The sequence below is a fragment of the Silene latifolia genome, chromosome 5, assembly GCF_048544455.1.
Source record: "Silene latifolia isolate original U9 population chromosome 5, ASM4854445v1, whole genome shotgun sequence".
NCBI classification, from domain to species: Eukaryota; Viridiplantae; Streptophyta; class Magnoliopsida; order Caryophyllales; family Caryophyllaceae; genus Silene; species Silene latifolia.
Window position 1 is genome coordinate 10,522,819 of NC_133530.1, and position 8,449 is coordinate 10,531,267.

General features: G+C 38.9%; 1 long non-coding RNA gene across 1 annotated transcript; it reads left to right on the forward strand.

Moving 5' to 3' along the window:
• Positions 1-1,157: 1,157 nt before the first annotated feature.
• LOC141655887 (uncharacterized) lies at positions 1,158-3,424 on the forward strand. Its single transcript, XR_012548221.1, has 3 exons — positions 1,158-1,388; positions 1,487-1,595; positions 3,340-3,424. It is a non-coding gene; the product is annotated as an uncharacterized LOC141655887 (long non-coding RNA).
• Positions 3,425-8,449: the final 5,025 nt, after the last annotated feature.

Below are 8,449 nucleotides of genomic sequence, written 5' to 3' on the forward strand. Positions count from 1 at the left end.
TACAAAAGAGGTATAAACATGCAAATACTTTTCTTTACCTCTATGTTGTTCAAAATTAGCTCTCATGTCACGATATGGCTCCTTATAAGATGAGTTTGATATAGGGATAGTCAAGTAAGGAACGGGGATGATATAGAATTTTTGTGGGACTAACACAGATTGAGTCTGAAAAGGTGGAAATGTGGAATGGGTGGTTCCTCCTTGTGAATGTAAAGCTCACTAAGTACCTTGTCCTCTCTTTCCTCTGATTTCTCAGTAAACAACATACCTATAAATTCACTACCCGTGGGAAGGTCATCTTTCGCACCATCAAAATCGAATATCTCTTCTTCTTGTTTCCCGCTTACCATGTTCTCATCACATGACACAAACACCCCCTCTTTCTCATGCTCAACAATCACATTTGAAAAATCATCAACGATCAAAACATTACTCAAATCACTTTGCATCAATGAATTATCAACATGTATCACCTCAATATTAGTGCAAGATGAGTCAACAAGCATAGAAACAAGGGAAGGGGGTGAAGAATGTATCACACCATATTCATCCTCCTCATCATCCCAAAAACCATCATCATCACTGTCAACATCACACTCTTTATAAGAGTGATTCACTTCAGGTTCAAGGGGAAGGGGGTCATGAAACTTATCAACATGCTCAGCTTGCCAAATTTGACGGGCTGAAAGTCGTATGCCTATCAAATGTAAATTTATAATCACTTACATACTAAACAATTAAAACAGTAATATAGCGAAAGTAAGGGTCGAACCTGTAACGCCCCGTAATTTCGGACCGTTAATATATTTCAAAAATGATTTATTAATCAAATAAAATTTGATATTTAAAGTAATCAAAGTAAAAATAATTCAAAGAAATATAATTTTATTATATTTTGAAGAAAAGTATTTATTTTGATAGTTTTGAAATGTTTAAAAATAGTTTAAACCGTGTAAAATCTTTTATTTCGAAATAAGGGCGTATCGGGGGGAAAATGACAATTCGTTTGAACGTTGGGTAAACGAAATTGGAAATGGGTCGTATGAATACTCAATTTTATTGTAATCTCGTGTTTAAAGACTTTGGACTTGACGGAATTTGCATTTGACTTACGGATTTAATTATTATCGGAACGAGTCAAAACCGACTCGAAAAATCCCGACTCAAACCCGAATCCCGTCCTTTCTTTTCCTCTTACACGGCTCCCCTTCCACTTTACTCTTTTTTTTCTGATTTCTTGCCTTCCTTCATCGTCCAACACCTTCAAACAATTCCAAACTCCATTTTTATTAAAATTCAAGCTTAAAATCGCCATAAATTCTTCGTTACTAGTCCGTTTTTCGCATAATTTACCTTTCCGGAATCCCCTCGACGCGATCTACAACTTGGTACAATTTAATTTCAGTTTTCATTAAGTTATTTTAAGACCAAATTTCGGAATTTTCGGTATATATGTTTAATTATTGTGTTTTAATTGTTTATTTAGGTGAAGGATTGGAAGACGAGTTCGGGGACTCGTATATTGTAGAGGATAGCGGCTAGTGTCGTTAGGGTTTGGGTTTTCAAGGTGTTAATTGCTCTTTTTCTAGCTTAAGGTGACATATTTCGAGTTACTCGACGAAAGATCGTCACATGTTTTTGATTTTTGTATGTTTGGTGATTTGTGTTGGTGTAGTAATTTTCACATGTTTAGGATGGTTGCATGCATGTCAATTGTTAGCTTAAATTATGCCTTTTGTTAGTTTAAATTATCAAAGTTGAATTGGGAACGATTAATTAATGTTCAGACGGTCTTATAATGTATAAAAATGAAAAAAAAGAGGAGAAATGGTGCGGCGGCAAATGGCCTTAAGCAGAGTGGCAGCCCACGGCAGCCCCGGCCGGTCTTGGGATTGGCCCGGGTTGGTCCGTGCTTGTTTTGCGGTTTTTCGTACAATATTGGTCATTTCGGGTTAATTAAGGTTAGAATAGTATAAGTAACAAATGGGTAGTATTTTGATAGTAACAAAAATTATGTTATTGGTAAAATTGTGCTCATATTAATAGTTATCACATGTTAGGGTAGTTTACAAAAGGAAATTGTAATTAATAGGCTCAAAATGAATTTTATAGCTATAATTGTAATGTTTTGTTGATTGTGCAAAATCGAGCCTTAGTCCCTTTGGTCGATGCGATGTCGATTAATTGAGTGATTGGTCAGCCGCAATTTGACCCGTACCTGTCGCAGGGCTGGGGTTGCGGGTAAAAATTCGGTTGAATGAATGAGATAATCGGCCTTTGTCTTGTTTTAGGCCATTTATCAAACTTTAGTTCACATGTATAGCATATTGAATTTATTAGTGGCTTGTATTGTAGAAATGGCCCTAGTTTCCCCTAAAGCCTTTATTATGGTTACTATTGTTAGAATTAGAAATTAGTATTGAATACTTATTGAGGATTCTTGGGATTGGGATTATATCTTTGTAAATAGACATTATAAGCCTTTCACATGATAGAATGCTAGAATTTATATTGATAAGTAGGACTTTTTGCCCTCTTAAGGTTAAGTGGGTGTCTTACTTGACTTGTGTGGTGAGTTATGTGTGGTGTGGGCTAAAATATTCAAGCTGGGACTAGCTGGGACTAGGTCCTAGGTGAGTATTTCGGCCTCCATCATAGATAGGTCTTTATAGTCTTTGACGAGTATATGTTCACTGCTTGATAGCCTTTGTGTTCCTGACTAGTGGATGTTTATCCAAGTTGGGGCATGACCTCAGGTACTTATTTTGATAGTATGGGGTCAGCTTAAGTACTAGCCAACCCTTCGGTGGTGTCCTTAGGGTACTCACTTCACTTTGTTTTAAAAAAAGTTGTGGGTCTTGGGTGCGGTGGTGTGTATCCGCATGTCTAGGTCTCCGTGATTTTAGGCTAGGGTTGTGTTGTCTCTTGGCCATGTTTTCTTAATAGTAACCGCTGAGCCAAGATACCGGTTCGATTACCTTCCCTACCTCGTGGTATAGACTCGAGTTACAAAGTAACTATTGACCGTACTAAGAACTTATGCCTGTCTTTGATATATTGCCCTTTCTTGTATGGTGATTTTATGAACGTAATAGGTGAGATGTAAGCGATTCTGATTGATAAAGTTTGGATTACTATTTGTTATCTGATTCACATGATAGTTTAGTTTGGTCAGTTTAGGGGTCATTTGCTAGAATACATGATAAGTAAATGGTTTATCAAATTGTTTACATGTTACATTACATGTTACATTAATTTTGACGATTCGTGGCTGGGAGGACTCGAAGTTACTCCCCACTGAATTGTGGCTTTCGTGTTTGTATAAAATGCGATTGAGAGGTTGTTGATGCTTTGTTTGGGGTCACAGACGGCTAGTGAGCAAGGAACCTTGGACCTAGTTCTGGCTATTCTATTAGTAAACCTTTTATACTTTTGGTTTGTATATAATTTGAAGGGACATATGTCTCCCTTTCTATTTTTGGTTTATATCCTTATATTTCCGCGTCTTATGTTATGTATGTAAATTAGTTTATCAGTTGTTGCAGGGTTTTTGAAACTCTTCTTGAGTTGGAATTGGTTGTGAATGGTTTACTTAGAAAATTTTTGAAATTACAGGTTTTTGGACTAGTTGAACCATTTACAAACATATCCTACCAGTTTTTCTGTAGAATTTACGTTTTTTTTTAAGGCTAGAATTAAGGGTGTCACAGAACCCACAAGGAAGGGCTAAGTCAATTAAAGTGTACGATAATGTAGTGTAAAGTAACCAGTTTGGGGGGGGGGGGGGGTAATTTGATTTGTTTGATTAACTAAAGAACTAAGATTAAGCAAATAATGAGATAGATGGACTCAGATAATTTAAAAAGATCTTGGGTCAAGCACAAATCCGCAACTTAATACCAATTGATCATTCTAAGATGGTTCTAATTAATTATCTTGACTACCTTATCGTGAATTATGAAATTCCAATTCTCCGTAAGATTAGCTAATTAAAACGTATCCCGTTCTTAACTAGCCCTAACTATTAAACAACCTCAACAATCCAGTTCAAGGTTTAATCTAACAGCAGCAATAATGAATAGAGAATTCAACAAGGGATAAATAAGCACATACAATCCAGTTGTACTTTAGATATATGTTAATTTCTCCTAAATACAAATATCAACGAATCCCGTTCAATATTAATACCTAGTTGTTACAAGTATAGAGTAATCAATAAATCCCATTCAATTAACTCTAATAACAATAGAATGATGAATTAGATAAACTAGTTGCGAATCTAGCAATCACAAAACAACATTTATAGATTAAGAGAAAAGCAATTAACAATAGTCAAGAATAAGGATTAGAACTTTCAAACTCACAACCGAATAATAAGTGCTTCAATGTCTTGAACCAAGAAGGGAGGAATTAGTTCCTCATAATAGATCTAAAATAATTAAGGTTCTTGATAGAGTTTTCCCTCATGATAATAATAATCCTAATAAAAACTAAGTAACAAGCTAATATAGTGATAAGGTAAAAGTGACTATATTAGGAAATAAAGCAATAATAATAATAGAACCCATCGGAACAAACCGACTAAAATAAATAAACAAACACGAGTCTTAAAGCTGAATCACGAACATGAGGACTGTCGGATGTAAGTCGCGTGTTGGTCGCGCTTAGGTCACACTTAGGTCACGCGTAGGTCGCGGCTCTGTTGAACGTGTGTCGCGCATCGCTGCTGCCTGCTCCTTTTCTCTTTGCCGTATACGCGCATGAATAATAGGACCTACGACCAACGCTTGCGCACACATCTCAAGGTATCTTCATAGGTTTCCGGGCCTACTTATCCTCAAGCTTAGCTTCCGTATTTGTCACACAAAACCGACCCACAAGCTCTTCTTCATCGTTTCCAAGCTTCATCTTCAATATTTGGATCCAAGTTCCGCCAACATTACAACTTCAAGCATTGTACCATTATAATTCATTAAGGACCGTCTTTATCACTTGAACTTTACTCATTCGACCCTCTTAATACATACTAAAACCGTCTTATCATTTAGACTAACTAAGGATAATAGACTAAAATAATGGAAAATCAAATAAGTGCTTAAAATGGTGAAAGATAATAATTAGGAAACTAGGATATTGGGTTCACTTATATAGATAGGGAGGGACGTGCATAGAACGACAAACTCAAGAGCAAAGGAAAAGGAAAGACTCCATCTCTCAATGCGAGAATAACTCCTAAGTTAAGATTGATTAAGTCCTTACTTAATTAACCAAACAACAATTTTATCATATTAATCCTATGTACTAGTCAAGTTCTCACCCAACAAGTAGAAAAGATAGTGAAAGCACTTAAATTCTCATTCAAGCATTATCACAAACACCTTGTATGCATAATAAAATTGAGAAGCTTAAACTGAAGAATTATAATCTTTCTATGCTAAGATACACTTCTACAATCCTATATGAGATCCCCCTCCATCCTAGTAGGGCACTACTCACACATGGCAACAACAATAAACACAAAAGATGAAGACTTTGACATGTAACAAGCAAGAGAAACACATTGCAAAGATAAGCTAATTAGATAAACTTGAAATGTAAACAATTGAAAGATGAACAATAATAAGAAAGAAGTTATACCAATATTGAAGACAAAGTTGCAATCTTTGATTAAATAGAAGAATAATCTTCACCAATCTTCAACTAACAACTCAATACTAAATGTAAACTATTGATAACAACTAATTCTAAGTTAATTTATGAAGTAATTAAGGTTTAATTAAGGAAAGATTAAAGTTTTGATTAAGGGTTTGCATAAGATTTAGGAAATAATTTTAGATCTAGGGTTATGTGTCCAAGGGAAATTAGTAATGGAGTATTTATACTATCCCCTTAGATTAGGTCTCAAGAGAAAAGAAGGAAGCCCAAATCTCGTTTGAGGCTCCCCTGCCGGTCCACCGGCTGCCGGCCTCCCTGCCGGCAGGGAGCTCTTTTAAGCCAAATGTAAAGAATTCATCCTAAGGGGGTTCTCTACCGGTGAGCCGGCTGCCGACCTACCGGCAGTGAGTCTTTATTCCTTTGATTTTTCTCCCTTTCTTCATAGTGTAAGGTGCGTGTGCCGGTTGACCGGCTGCCGGTTGGCCAACCAGCAGCGAGCATTTCTTTAATTTGCTTCCTTTCTTCTCTTCAAAATGGCTAAGTCATTGGGAGGGGTTCCCTGCCGGTGAGCCGGGAGAGAACACTTCTTTAATGCTTCCTCCTCTTCTTCCTCTCATTCTAACACAATCTATCATTCGTGCTTGCTCCTTATTCCGTCTTGCCTCTTCCTTGGCTTATTCCCTACAAGATGAGGCAGGAATTCATAGTACGGGAGCACATGGAATAAAAGGGGTAAAATGCAAGCGAATCGGAGCTCAAACCGTGTCAAATGGGGACAACAAGCTTGATAATAAAAGGGGGGAAGCAATCTAAATAAATCATATATCACTTGTGCATGTGGTTGAGAAAATGGAGCACGGGTGGGATCCATCGTGGTTGGTGCTTAGTGAGATCATCCAAGCTTTGGATAAGAAGGGCTCTTGTGGAGAAGCTCTTTCGTTCGGATCTCCAAGGATCCTCCAAGTGTGGCTCATGGAGAGTCTAAGGTATGTAGAGCCTCCGGTCGATTCTTCTTCTTACTCCTTTCATCACCTTACCATGAGAAAGAAGTTGTATTCGGATAGCTTTTGCGTCCACCGAGGCCTATCCCTTTTGGTGCCTATCGGGTTGACTTTCCCGATGATGTCGATGCCCCAGGTTGAGAAAGGCCAGGGTGATGTCATGGTGTATAAGAGGGATGGTTGTATGTGTTGTATATTGGCGAAAATTTGGCAATTGTGGCAATGTTTGACGTCATTTCTGTAATCGGCTTCAACGGTGGTCCAATAGTAGCCTAACTGCATGATCTTTTAGGCTAGCATTATTGCGCTCATGTGAGGGCCGCATTCTCCTTCGTGGACCTCTCCCATGACTTTTTTGGCTTTGTGGTGATCAATGAAAAGGAGAAGGATCCCTTGGGGTGTTCCTTTGTATAGTTGTTCTTGGTTTATCACGAATTGTGATGGAAGTAAACAGATGGCTCTTTGTCCTCTTGTATCAGAGTTGGGAGGGAATTCATTTTTGGTTTTGTAGTTGAGGATAGCTTGGTACCAAGGTTCGACATGGTTTTCCTCGTCGTTGTTGATGGCGCAGATGTGAGCTGGTCGCTCCTTCTCTCGACACATAGAGGCATCGATGTCATGTCGTCAGGTATGTTGACGAGCGTGGAAAGTTTTGCTAGAGCATCAGCAAATTGATTTTCGTCCCGTGGCAAGTGGAATTAGTCGACTTGGTCGAAGAATTCGGCCTCTTGATTGATTTTTGCTTGGTAGGGTGCTAAGCTGTCGCTTCGGATTTTCCATGTTCTAGACACCTGATTGCTGATGAGTGAGGACTCGTCGTGGACCCTCAATCTCTTGATGCCAAGTGTTTTGGCTGCTTGTAGGCCGATGAGGCATGCATGCTTCATACTCGGCAGCATTGTTGGTGACGGCGAAGTCTAGCTTGATCGAGATAGGAACATGTTCCGCTTCTGGTGTTATTAGAAGGATTCCTACCCTGAAGCCTCTCAGGTTTGATGCACCGTCTAAGTATAGGTCCCATTCATCGGTGTCGGCATAAAGGATGTCTTCATCAGGGAGTGACCATGTGTCATTCGTTAGATCCTCGTTGACGGGGTTTTCTGCTAGGAAATCGGCGACTACCCTTCCCTTGATGACCTTGAGGGGTATGAATTTGAGGTCAAATTCGGATAACATGAGTGTCGACCTAGACAGCCTTCCGTTTAGTACGGGCTTTTCGAAGATGTATTTGACCGGGTCCATCTTGGAGTATATGTGAACCGTGTAGCTGAGCATATAATGTCACATCTTCTTTATTGACCAAACCACGGCAATGCATGTCTTTTCCAGTTGGGTGTATCTTGTTTCGTACTCGATGAACTTTTTGCTGATGTAGTAGATGGCTCGTTCTTTGTCGTCGACTGTTTGTGCTAGCATTGCTCCAATGGTTGTGCCGGTGACAGTCAGGTATTAAGATAAGGGAATTCCTTGTTGAGGTGGCCTGAGGACAGGAGGTTTGAATAGGATTTCCTTTATCCTGTCGAAGGCCTTTTGACAATCATCATCCCAATCGGTGTGATCGGAGGCACGAAGCTTCTTGAAGATTGGTTCACAAATCGTAGTGAGCTTAGCTATGAAGCGACTGATGTATTGGACTTGACCGAGAAATCCCCGAATCTCCTTCTCGTTATTAGGCCGAGGCATTTATTGGAGAGCCTTGATTTTGGTAGGATAAATTTCGATGGCCCTTTTGCTGACGACGTGTCCCAGGAGTTTTCCGGAGGTGACCCCGAATGTACACTTCTGAGGATTTA